This window comes from Pelodiscus sinensis, chromosome 1 (genome assembly GCF_052426305.1).
Source record: "Pelodiscus sinensis isolate ZL-2025 chromosome 1, ASM5242630v1, whole genome shotgun sequence".
Lineage (NCBI taxonomy): Eukaryota > Metazoa > Chordata > Testudines > Trionychidae > Pelodiscus > Pelodiscus sinensis.
The window spans coordinates 26,383,246-26,397,237 of record NC_143052.1 but is presented as its reverse complement, the minus strand read 5'-3'; positions in this window follow the sequence as shown (position 1 = coordinate 26,397,237).

Genomic DNA, 13,992 nt, shown 5'->3' with positions numbered 1-13,992 from the left:
CTTCTGCATCTGGCCTTGGAAACCCAATGGATTCCAAAGATTCAGCAGATCACCAGGCATAGAAGCTTGTCAGTGTGTGCTGTAAAAATTACTGGTATCTGGGGGCTGGAGGAGACACAGCTGGAAGAATCTGGCTTTCACCCACACAACTTCCCTCATCTGTCCCAGGGATATGGACTCTCACCCACCTTGTCTCTAATATTCTGGAATCAACAGGGCTACAAAAAGACTGCAAACAACACCGATTCTCTGTCCTTTGTCTCCCATAGTACCTGTCTATAGCTCCAGGGAAATGAACAGAAATGTGGGTCCTTAGGCAGAGTCAGTAGCAGTATGCATGAGATTGAGCTGCCTGCTACCTGCAGCAGTGGTGACCAAACTCATAGAGGACCTGACTTTAGGTGGGATTCTCCACTTGCTATGGAATATTTAGAATAAAAATGTTAACAACTTCTATGTGTGCCAAGCCACCTGAACTCACATATTCTGGGGGCAAGCATGAGAAAGGCACATGTAGCATTTTCAGTATGGGGTGGCCAAGTGCATGCTAGAGGACAGGTGCGCACAGAAGGGTTTGGTTATAGGGTGGTCTCAAGCAGTGGTGCTGGAATAGAGGAGTCCAGGGGGGCAAGGCCCTCTCACTTTTTCAAAGTGGATGGACCTGTGGCTGGTCCAGCCCTGAACTGGCCTGCACAGATGGGTCTGCTGGAGCTCAGGTCAATCAATCATCTGGGGATGGCCGGGGGCAACTCTTGCTGTGGGAGGGGGGGACTGCTTGGGGTTCCACTAGCTTGGGGCTGCTCTGACAGTAGGGGGAAGCATTCCAACTGCATGAGGCAGGGCCTTATGCATATGTGGTGGGGGCAACAGGGCTAACCTTCTCAAAGGGCAGGGTTCACCCGATGCCTATGGCTATGTGAACAGGTGAGGAAAGCTGCAGACTCTACTGCCCTGGGTGGGTGTCCTGGGGGGCTGGAGACTTCTCTTCACTTCCACATCTCAGGGCAGGTGAAAGGTCCATGGATTAAAATATAAATTAATGGAGATTGCCTATCTCCTAGAGGTGGAAGGCACCTTGGTCATTGAGTCCAGTCCCCTGCTTTCACAGCAAGACCAAATACCATCCCTGATTAATTTTTGCCCCAAATGGCCTCCACAAGGATTAAACTCACAACCGTGGGTTTAGCAGGCCAATGCTCAAACCACTGAGCTATCCCTCCCTCCCCTTTTTGGACAGGCTCCATCACCCTTGGTCTCAGGAATAGTTGTGTGCCGCAGTTTAGGGCCTATCTTCCCTCAGTCATTCAGCTCTTCAGCCGTTGCCTGTCTTTGGGTGAAAATGTATACCTCAGTCCCATCTGACTGGCATATTTCCCTTACAGCTAGATGGAAGTGGGAAGAGACCCTGGGTGTGTCTATGTAAATACAATTTGCTCCTGCTTTGCTTAGGTTTATTAAATATTCAGCTGATGGAGTGGTGTTTTTTTGCTCATTGTAATCAACTTAGTTGTTGTGGGATCAGAAATTAGGTTAATACTAAATGCAGGAATTGTGAAATACGATCACCAATGCTTGCAATTATAGTGGGAATTCAGAAAAGATAAACTGTGTTTAACTCAATTCAAAAGGAGAGAGACAGTGGGGGTATGTCTAGACTACATGGCTCCGTCGACGGAGCCATGTAGATTTGTTTTTTTGGCAAAGGCAAATGAAGCCGCGATTTAAATGATCGCGGCTTCATTTAAATTTACATGGCTGCCGCGCTGAGCCGACAAACAGCTGATCAGCTGTTTGTCCGCTCGGCGCGCTAGTTTGGATGCTCCCCTGCCGACATCAAAGCCCTTTGTCGGCAGCCCCGGTAAACCTCATCCCACGAGGAATAACGGGGCTGCCGACAAAGGGCTTTGATGTCGGCAGGGGAGCATCCAGACTAGCGCGCTGAGTGGACAAACAGCTGATCAGCTGTTTGTCGGCTCAGCGCGGCACCATGTAAATTTAAATGAAGCCGCGATCATTTAAATCGCGGCTTCATTTGCCTTTGCCTACAACCCTCATCTACATGGCTCCATTGATGGAGCCATGTAGTCTAGACACAGCATCAGTTTAAAGAACCTCAGATGGACAAGGGCTCCACTGCCAGGGTTCAGTGAGGTTAAGAGAGGAGGCTTGAATTGTCTTCCAGGCATTGGCTGTAAGATTGTTCCCCCCCCCCCCCCCACTGTCTCATTGATAGAGTTAAAATAGGCTTCATACAGAATCTCTTTTTATTATTTTAATTTTAGTCCAGCAGATGATGATTTTTATTGTGGCTGGACAGTGCTTTGGGGCAAAAGCTGAAATCACTGGGTTTTGCTCAAAGCCAAATCCACCAGAAGGAGCGGGAGCAGCAAATGGATGGCTGGTGGGGCAGCTGGTGGAGAGATGCGATGAGTGGCCAGCAGAGCAACAGGTAGACAGGCATAATGAGCGGCCACCAGGGCGGCAGCGGAGAGAGATAATGAGTGACCAGCAATGCGGCAACGGAGAGGCATAATGAGCAACCAGCAGGGCAGCAGTGGGAAGGTGTAATGAGTAGCCAGCAGGGCAGCAGCAGAGATCAGTGAGCGGGTTCCAGAATGCACTATCATGAGGAACCTTGGAGCAGTCAGTACAGAGGCAGCTTTGCAACAGATACATAGCCGTTGAATGGTGAGTGACCAGCACAGTGAGTAATATGCTTCTTTACCTCTCCCCACTCTGAATGGGAGGTGAACTCTGTGGATGTACCTTTGAACTCTGGATCTGCTATGACCATGGGCTGCGACTATGAGTGGGGTTCAGAGAAGGATTGGGCATGTGAAGGGGACATGTAGATTGCTGAACTTAAGTACCTTTGAGGAAAAGGGCATTTCCCAACCTACTTGGGGTGGGACTTTTACTTATGGTTTACGTTTATGAACTCTGGTGTTTTTCCAAATTAATCACAAGTTACTTCCCTCCCTTTTATTAAAAGTTTCTTTTCAATGCACATACACTTTACAATGTATTATTCCCAGCAGAGGCAGGTTGCCCAAGCATACCCACTTACTTTTTCTTCAGAGATTGATAACAGAATGATTATCAGCAGTTATACATTGTCAGACAGTTCTATTTTATTCTTTAAGATAAAAGCACTACAGAGAAAACATTGCAAACAATAAAAGAACATACACACTTGCTCAGACACCTCCCAAACTCTGAAGTGGGCTCTGGCAGGAGCAGACCTTCATCATCACACCTAAGGGATTTCCTGTGTGGTCACGAGTTCATCATAGCTTCAGTTCAGAACAAGTGCATTCATGCCATGTTTTTGATGTTTAATCCATCCTTTATACAGTTCTAGGGATTTAGAGCTGAGGTTTCCAGAAGCAGGTAACTATTAACAACACATTTTCCTGTGTAAAGTATAGCATCAAAAGGGTGAATTCCAGGTGGACCATTTGCATTCCTCTTACCCCTGATACTTTCTAGGAAATCCACTTCACAGATATTGTTTCATAAACACCTTTGAAGTTCTTAATATCTTGCAGAGAGTGCATTAGTCAATCTCTTAGAGAAGGGACATATGTACAACAACACATACACAATTGCATCTTTAGTAGAATGGATCCTAAGGGATTTAAAACCAATTCAATAGGGTTTAACTTAATGTAATAAAATTCATACTGGTTGTTGTCACTCTGTCACAGTGCACAGACTGTTTTCATAATTGGACAGGGCCCTGTACCTGAGCATATGTAAGTTTGTCATGGTTCATGCAGGTGCATGCCAAGATGTAAAGGCAGAGGTGGTCCCCGTCAGCCCTGCTTTTTTCTTTCCTCTCTTTGGCTAACCTTCAATGCAAGGATTGTGTCTGCCAAGGGGGTTCACTGGTGAGTTTCTATGTGGCTGAGGATTCCAATTCATGCCCTGCAGATTTTATCACAGAAGTTACAGGTGTAATCTTATAAAAGACATAGTTTTTGGTTGGACTGGTGTGCCCTTTCTTTCCTCCTTTGTTGAATCAGCTCTACATTGGTTATTGAGACAACTATTCCTGTGCAAAAGAGTCATCAAGTGGGGGGGTCTAGGATAGTGTTATAGGAAAAGCAACTACATAAGGAGGTACCTCAAAACAACAGCAATGCTCTATCAGCTTGTGCTGCATTGGCTGAGAGAGTGGAAGCAGGAGAGAGGACTTTGAGAGCCAGTGAGACAGCTTTGTTCACATGACTTTGGCCTGATGGACTTTGTTACTCTGAATAGTTTGTAACAATTCGTATAGACTAATAGACAATTAGCATATGCAATGATTATTTGTATATATCACTGTGGGTATGTCTACACTACCCCGCTAGTTCGAACTAGCGGGGGTAATGTAGTCATCCGCAGTTGCAAATGAAGCCCGGGATTTGAATTTCCCGGGCTTCATTTGCATGAAGCCGGCCGGCGCCATTTTTAAATGTCGGCTAGTTCGAACCCCCGTGCTGCGCGGCTACACGAGGAGTACAGCTAGTTCGGATTAGAAGACTAATCCGAACTAGCTACTCCGTGCCGCGTGTAGCCGCAGGCACGGAGTCCGAACTACCGGGGCTTTAAAAATGGTGGCGCCTGGCAAGATGCAAATAAAGCCCAGGATATTTAAATCCCGGGCTTCATTTGCAACTTCGGTTGCCTACATCAACCACCCTAGTTCGAACTAGGGTGGTAGTGTAGACATACCCTAAGATACTTGAAAGCTGCACTCATGTCCCTTTTCAGTCTTCTCTTTTCCAAGGTAAACAAGGCCAATTTCTTCAGCCTTGCCTCATATCTCATGTTTTCTAGACCTTTCATCATTTGTGTTGATCTTCTCTGGACTTTCTCCAGTTTCTCCACATTTCCTGAAATGTGATACCCAGACCTGGACATGATACTCCAGCTGGGGCCTAATGTAGATGGCTCATTCCCTGCCTACGGGACGTGAGACTGGGTGGGTTAGTTTCCAATCCTCCTATTTATTCTTTTCCTAGGTTAGGAGGGCACAGGAGTTCTGATGGGGGCTGGAGAGGGGATGGAAGCCAGATCCAAGATCAATGAGCCCAGGAAGTGGGCCCATTGAAAGGAGCCTGGACCTGTGGATGCCTTGGGGGTCTGCAACAAGGGCCTGCTTTGGGAAGCCCCCTTTTTGGAGGTGAATGTGGCAGCATTGAGACATCACCCAAAAGCAGGCGCCACAGACACTAACTGCAGATTCATGGGACAACTCTCACAGATCTTGCACATGCATAAGATGATAGATCTGCAGGAGGGGGGACAGTGGCATAGTGAGGGGGCCGAAGGGGTCAGTTGCCCTTAGGAGAAAAATAACATAAAATTTAGTTAAAAATAGATGTCACATTTTTAAAAGGAATACCATATCTCCTGCCTTTTGTCTATTTTTGTCTCTTTAGGCCCCCAGTTAAAATTTTCAAAAGCATTTGAGTGACTAAAGTCATTTTTGAAAATTGGACTTGGAAATCTAAGCTCAGATTTTCAAAGGTAATTAAGCTCCTAAAGAGACAGTTGCCAACTCGGATCTTCAAAGATATCTATCTGATCTCTACACACCTTTGAAAATCTGGTCATAAATGTCCTAGTCAGTTCTGAACGTGAGATGTAGGAGCCCAGTCCTAATTCCTTCAGGCTTTTTTTTTTAATTTGAACATTTATCTACACTAATTCCCCTCCTTTATCTTTCACTATCCAATAAATGCATGGACCAAAATTATAGGTGCTTTGTGAACATGCTGACTTGAGAGTGGAAAGATTTCCTTTTGTTATGTAATCCATCTCAAATATGAAAAACTAGGTTGATACCTGTTCATATCAGGAGCTGTTGAATTCAGTTCACCATTTACAGTATCTCATTAGGATGTTTAGTGGAGAAGATATTGTGGGGGATTTGTATTTATACTCTGGGCAAATCATGGGCTCACAAGAATTCCTCCTTTGTTTTACCATGAGTTTCAAAACATTTGGGCTACGTCTAGACTGGCCACAAATTCCGGAAAAGGGATGCAAATCAGGTAAGTCAGCATAGGGAAATCCGCGGGGGATTTAAATATCCCCCGCGGATTTAAATAAACATGTCCGCCGCTTTTTTTCCGGCTTGGGGAAAAGCCGGAAAAAAAGCATCTAGACTGGCGCGATCCTCTGGAATAAAGCCCTTTTCCGGAGGATCTCTTATTCCGGAGGATCTCTATCTTGAAAGTAGGAATAAGAGATCCTCCGGAAAAGGGCTTTATTCCGGAGGATCGTGCCAGTCTAGATGCTTTTTTTCCGGCTTTTCCCCAAGCCGGAAAAAAAGCGGCGGACATGTTTATTTAAATCCGCGGGGGATATTTAAATCCCCCGCGGATTTCCCTATGATGACTTACCTGATTTGCATCCCTTTTCCAGAATTTGTGGCCAGTCTAGACGTAGCCTTGGTGTTTTTCTAAAGGCCTTGGGGGTCTGCAACAGATTATGTAGGAATCAATTGATTATGTAGGAATCTCAGCTTTCATTTAAAAAAAAGTTCTCTATAGTTCTGGGCCTTACAGCTAAGGAGGAAAGCTTTAAAACATGAACCCCAAATACTCAGGAAACAAAAGGCCAATAGAAATCCAACATGTTTTATTTTAAAAAATCTTATGATTTGTAGATCATTCTCATAACTTTATGTAGGCATTCCTTGTGATTTTTGGGTTGGCAATATTGCTCTTTGATTGGTGAATTTAGAGAGGTCTCTCCCTTCAGTTTCCCTTTCCACCCTTCTTTTTTGTCACAGGTCATCAGTGAATCATAGAGACAATGGAGAGTAGGGTGAGTCCATTACTATGGTTAATGACTGGTCAGGGTGACTAACTATTATCAGCCAGTGGTCTGAATGAGCTATCTACTGCCATCTGTTAATCAACTATAGGAAAAGGCTTCACGAGCAGACCTTACTTATATAGACAATTTACTTTGCCAGAGAGATAAGTAGACACACTTGCTTTCTCATGGTGATCAATTTTGGCTCTTTTGGGTTGAAATTCACTTAAGACTTGGAGCTGGGAGAATGAAATGTTGTTATCCATATTGTAGGATTAAAAGACCTAAACTTAATATGACCTGGCTTAGGGTTACCATAACTTGAACACTAAGCAGAGGATAGTGAGTCACATCTAACTGAAAGTCACAGAAGATGGAAACAGGTTTTATTTCTGGTGGTGTAGAGTCTATTTGGGAGTCCTCAATTATATCTGACACTTTACATCCAGGCTGCGTCTAGACTGGCAAGATTTTGCGCAAAATCTTGCCGCCTGTCTAGACTGGCCACAAGTATTTGCACAAGAACACTGACTTTGTACTGTACAAAATCAGTGGTTCTTGCGCAAATACTTTGACGCCCCCGCTCTGACCTGGGACTCAACATGCAGGCAGTGCGTTGAAGGGCAGTGCAAAGGAGGCAATGGTGGTGAGGTACCATATTACCTAGTGAAATCATTGGTGCTGAAATCACTAAGGACTGGAATTTGACCACAGAGCTGACACTTTCTTAACAAAGACTCCATTTTTGCTATTTAAAAAGTAAATCAATGTAACAAAAAACTGCAACACCCTGTGGTAACTTTTTAAAAATCAAACTTTAAACTTTATTGAAAAAATTTGATAGTTTGCAATTGAAAATATTTGACCTACACTTAAGGCAACTGATTTAATTTTGTGTAAAATTTTGCATAATAAAGGATGGCATTTTTCTTGAAAATGTTCAATTATATCGATATACATTTTGATCAGATCTCCTTGATGTGATATTTGTGTGTGGTTGTGTTTTTTTTTTCTCAACAAAAAATCCTGGGGCAGGAGGGTTTGCCAAAATGGTTTGAATTGGGCCCCACACTTCCTAAAGCTGGCCCTGGTTAGCCCCACTGCACCACCACCCAGGAGCCACCTGACGTAAGCAGTGCCCAGTTGGAGCCCACGTCCTGAAACTCCACCCCAGTCACGAACCCTCTCCTGTACCTCAAGTCTCTGCCCTATCCCCGAGCACCCCTGCATTCAAACACCCTCCCAGAGCCTTCACCTAGAACCGCCTCTTACATCCCAACTGCCTGCCCCAAGCTCAGCTCAGAGCCCCTCTCACACTCCAGATCCCTTAATCCAAGACCAGAGCCTGTACCCCATGTCACAGCCCCTGCCTGATAAAAGGGAGGGAGGCCGGGAGAGGAAGGGAAGATGGAGTGAGCAGAGGCAGGGCCTCGGAGAAGGGGCACAGGAGGCGGGGCAAGGGTATTTATATTTGAGGTAGATCTTGGATTGCACTTAAATTCAAAAAGTGATCTCATACTTAAAAAGGTTGGAGGTCACTGTCATATAGCCAGTACCAGCTAAATGGTCCTTAGTTGTCTTCAGTGTGCAGAGACAAGAGAAGAGGTTGAGAGGGAAGTGGACTGAGACAAGACCAGCAGCATGATGCCTTAGCTATTAGCCTCAGAGGCTAGGAAAATAAGATAGGGTGGAGGTCAGTACCAGGGAAGAGCTGGTACCAAGTCAGTGACATTTCAGGTCTGCTTTTGCGCAAAATCTTGCCAGTCTAGACACACCCATGATCTATAGGCCTTTAATGTCTACATAGAGCAAATAAAACTACAGTTTTCAAGGTATTTTATCTGTCATAAAACCCTGTATAAAACTATGGTACGCCCACATCTTGAATACTGTGTACAGATGGGGTCTCCTCACCTCAAAAAAGATATTTTGGCCTTGGAAAGGGTTCAGAAAAGGGCAACTAAAATGATTAGGGTTTTGGAACGGGTCCCATATGAGGAGAGGTTAAAATGACTGGGACTTTTCAGTTTAGAAAAGAGGAGACTAAGGGGGGATATGATAGAGGTATATAAAATCATGAGTGGTGTGGAGAGGGCCGATAAAGAAAAGTTATTTATTAGTTCCCTAAATAGAAGAACTAGAGGACACCAAATGAAATTAATGGGGAGCAGGTTTAAAACTAATAAAAGAAAGTTCTTCTTCACACAGCGTGTAGTCAACCTGTGGAACTCCTTGCCAGAGGAGGCTGTGAAGGCTAGGACTGTAATAGTTTTTAAAGAGAAGCTAGATAATTTCATGGAGGTTAGGTCCATAAAAGGCTATTAGCCAGGGGATAAAATGGTGTCCTTGGCCTCTGTTTGTCAGAGGCTGGAGAGGGATGGCAGGAGACAAATCGCTTGATCATTGTCTTTGGTCCATCCTCTCTGGGGCACCTGGTGCTGGCCACTGTCAGTAGACAGGCTACTGGGCTAGATGGACCGTTGGTCTGACCCAGTACGGCCGTTCTTATGTTCTTATGTCATGAAAGCATTGACAATGTGAGAATTTGATCTTGTGAGCCAGAGAGCCAAGGTACTTGAAATTCAAGGCCAGGCGGCTACTAAGCAATTCTTGCTAGCTTCAGACAACTCATGACTTTCACTAAAAGTTAGAGGTGTAAAATGTGGCATATAAAATGTTATTTTCATTAACTATTGTTTTTATTTTTCAAAGTACTAAATTATCATTAACAGGTAGGGTGACCAGACATCTTATTTTTAAAGAGACAGTCCAATATTTAAGCCTTCCTGCAGGTGTACTGACTTTTTCTTAAAAACAGGCAAATTGTCCCATATTTTCTGCCTCTGCTCTCCCTCCCCTCCACCCATCAGTAAGAGGCCTGCTGCTGGATGGATCTCTGCTTGCCAACCACCACCCCATCAGCTTTGAGTGTGTGTGTGGGGGGGGGGAGGTCCAGGGGCTGAAACAGGGGGTGGATGTGCTAGGATGGTGATAGAGCACAACTGCAGCAGACTGGGCTGGCCTCTCTTCTGCTGGTCAGTCATCACAATCCCTCTGCATGCTGGCTCTCAGCCAGCAGGGCCTTTCCCCCAGTCCATTTCCAGCCAGTACTGGCTATGGGCTTCAGTGGCTGGTGAATGTAAGCAGGTGCCAGGCAGCTGCCAGTTACAAGTCAGCTCTGTTGTCCACCCCTTGGCCCTTTAACATGCTTCCTCTCTCACTGTCCTTTCCTTGCTTTGTCCCTTACCCTTTCCGCATTCCTTTTGCTCCTCCAAATCCCCCCCTCTCATGTGACATGTCCTATTCCCAGTGCTGTGTAGAGAACCAGGCCCTGGTCAGAGTGCTCAGCTCACCAACACTCTGTCCAGCAGGCTCCTTCTTTCCCTTACTGCTTCTGGCTGGGCTGGTCCCTTGGGAAAATCCAATATCCTCTTTCCTGGGATGCTGGCCAGAAGGAGCCAAGCCCTGCAAGTACCAAAGCCCCACATAACACTAGCACAGAAAACCCTCTCCACCCCTCAGCTAAACTGTAGAATGGCAGGTGGAAAGTAACTTCCAGTGTGCTTGCGCCCCGACACTGCAGGCTCCACAGCAGCCCCTTGGGCAGGACTTAGCACACTCTTCACCCATTCCCCCTGCCCTGGGTTCCACTCCCCAGGAAGCACAGGGCTTCTTCATCCCATAGGCACCCTCCCCTGCTGAGACATCTCTCTGGCTAGGTTCGCTGAAGCCCCTCCAGTCAGGTTCCCCAGGCTCTAGTGCACATACATCCTAAGGGCTTAGCTCCTTCCTGCCCAGGCGTAGCCATGGGACAGGAAGTGGTTAGATTATGTTGATTGCCAGCAGCAGCATGGAGATGTTAGCTGACTTTCTATACTGTATGGGCAGGAAGGAATAAGTTGCTTCCAGCCATGTGGGAACAGGGAATGGAGTAAGTGGAGAGAGATGAGCTCTGCAAGGATGTGGGCACGATCATAAGAACATAAGAATGGCCATACTGGGTCAGACCAAAGGTCTATCTAGCCCGGTATCCTGTCTTCCAAAAGTGGTCAATGCCAGATGCCACAGAGGTAGTGAACAGAACAAGTAATCACCATGTAATCCCTTTCTTGTCATCCATTTCCAGCTTCTGACAAACAGAGACTAGGGACACCATTTCAACTCATCCTTGCTAATAGCCATTGATGCACCTAACCTCCATGAATGTATCTAGTTCTTTCTTGAACTCTGTTAAAGTCCTGGTGTTATGCTTAAATGAAGCACACGAGATCTTTTATAGGGTAAAAGGCAGTATGCCACATTTATTGAGAATACAACAGTTACATATGCTTTTCAATCACTCACACACACAAACACCATGCATACACAGTCCCGCCAGACAATGTCATAGTTACCAGTCCAGAGTCTGTATCAATCTAGTGGCCACCTAGATCAAACACAGAGGAGGAGCAGGGCCTTTGTCGGTCAATCGAGCCGATGCTCCTCTGGAGTTGGTGGCAAGATGAACCCAAAGTCCCATAGCAAGGCACCCTGCTTTTATAATCCTCTCCTCTATGGATTTCATTGTGTCAGTCTGTGACCAGTTACTATTATCTTATTGTTTTTAATCATTCCCAAAACATCTTGAAAGGCTCATTCTGTCCTGGATTGTTAATAAGTTGTTTTTAGGGATGCCTTCACCTTTAGAGCCGTCAGTCTTCCAATCTGATCAATTCTTGACTGTGAGTACGCACTGATGGTTTCTCTGATAATGATATGTCTCTTCGCAGTGTGTCTTTTACAGTTTGTCTTCACCCCGCATTCTCCCCCTTCTCTCTTGACCATCTGGCTCTAACGATGACCTTCACACTGTATCTCATTCATACGAACAGTCTTTCACAGAGTTATAAACAGCAAAGTTTTATATTGAACAATAGCAAAAAGCATTGTAAATTGTCTTACTAAATTTTGTAATTAAAACAATTCACACTGAAGGCTTGGGCCTTCAACACTCCTCTAATCTCATTGACATAGACACAATATGAGATCCTGTCTCTTTACTTACTAAACTGATATATATATATATATATATATATATATATATATATATATATATATATATATATATATATATATATATATCACTAAAGGGCTTAATTTAAATGTAATAATATGTTACCTTACATTGCTACATTATTAAACCTAAAAATACAAATATAAAAAGAATAGAACTTTCAGTCTTAACACTGGTGTTCACAACATTCTCTGACAAGGAGTTCCACAGGTTGACTGTGCACTGTATGAAGAAAAACCTTTTGTTTGTTTTAACACCTGTGTTGGTCATCCGTGCTGCCCCTTTCCCCTGCGGCTGGAAGCAGCTCCCATCCCTTCCCTCCTGCACAGTAGCAAAAGGCTACTGCTGGCCATGTTCTGGTGTGAACCCTGGTACAATCTGAGGAAGGAAGGCATACAACCTTATGGGTTGTTTCAGGAAGACGTGGCTCCAGGTTCCAGGAGTGGTGTCTCTATCCTGGGGGCCCAGCCAGGCCTGGTAAGCAGAGACTACTGGGCAGAGTGGGGTGGATCAGTCAGTCACTCCCCTTTGTGAGAGAGGTGTACAGGAGTGTGTGTGTCACCCCTCCCTATGTGAACCCCAAAGCCTTAAAAATAAGAAGGTAAATAAAAATAATCCAATCAACAGGTTTTCTTTTTAACATGGGCTTAGTCAACTTAATGTGAATTTGAACATTTGTACTGCATAGTTCTGATCGATTGCTGTTGAACTTGCTTGAATGTTACCAGGTGTCTCTCATTCAGCATAGGGAAATATGGTCACTCTATAAATCAATAAAAATATCCCAATGTAACTCTGTTGCTGGTATTAGGGATGTAAGCAACTAGTCGACTATCCAATAAGCATAAGCTTATTGGGTAGTCGAGTAGTGAGTTGACTAGTTGCTTACCTCCCCTTGCTGCCTCTATCAAAGAGAGGCAGCAAGGGAGGTGGGGAGCAGGAACTGGTGCCGGGGGGAGCCAGCTTGAAAGACAGCTCCCTCCAGCACCATCTCCGTGGAGGCAGGGGGGGAGGGGAGGCAGGGGAGGAGGAGCATCAGACAAACGGCCCAAGTGGGGACTGAAGCAGTCCCCACACGTGCTGGTTCCCACTGAGGTGCTTCAGCCTTTGAAATGTACAAGAGGGGCTCTTGTACATTTCAAAAGCAGAAGCACCACAGGGAGCACGGGACCAGTAGAGACTGAAGCAGTCCACATCACGCTGGTTCCCACTGCAGTGCTTCAGCCTTTGAAATGTACAAGAGCCTGTGTGACTCTTGTACATTTTAAAGTCTGAAGCATTTCAGTGTGAACACGGGGCCAGCGGGGACTGCTTGAGTCCCACACTGGCCTCATGCAACCTGCAGCGCCCACCTTTGCTGCCTCTGTGACAGGCAGCAAGGGAGGAACAGGAGCTGGTACTGGGGGAAGCCGGCTTAAAATCCAGTTCCCCCCAGCTCCATCTCTGGGGTGCTACCTGCTCTCCCCTCTGCTGCTTCTATCAAAGGCAGTGGGGAGGATAGGGGAGTCTGCTGTGAAGAAGCCCCTGTCTGCATTGGTCCCAGCGGGGAGCTGGAGTCCCCTGTGGACAGGGACTGCTGTCGCCAAGCAGCTTCTATTCGCGACAGCCAGGGCTGGCCTTTTGCAGGGATTGCTCTGGCAACTACCCCTGTTTGTGGCAGCCAGAGCTGGCCACGGAGAGGGACTGCTGCCAGAACAGCCCTTGCCTATGGCCAACCCTGGCCATCATGAACAGAGGCTGCTTCGGCAAGCTAATTGCTGAACCTCTGCATTTTAAATGTAGTTCGAGCCTGCAGCTCTCACTACATTTAAAATGTAGAGCCATAGCACTGCTGGTTCCTGGAACCTGCACAAGCTAGGACTGCTCCGTCCCGGCTCGAGCCAGCTCCTGCAGCTACCCCCACTGCGGGTCTGCAGAGCAGTCCTATTGACTAATCGTATAGTCAATGCAAATTGTATTATCTATACGATTAGCCTGATAACTGCATTTTAACATCCTTAGCTGGTAGGTAGGATATTACCATACAACATTTTTCCAAATGCTACCACAAGGGGTCCCTGTGTCTATCTATTAATTACACATATAATTCCAACAGAGCTGATCTTCTGGTTTTGGTTTTTGTTGTT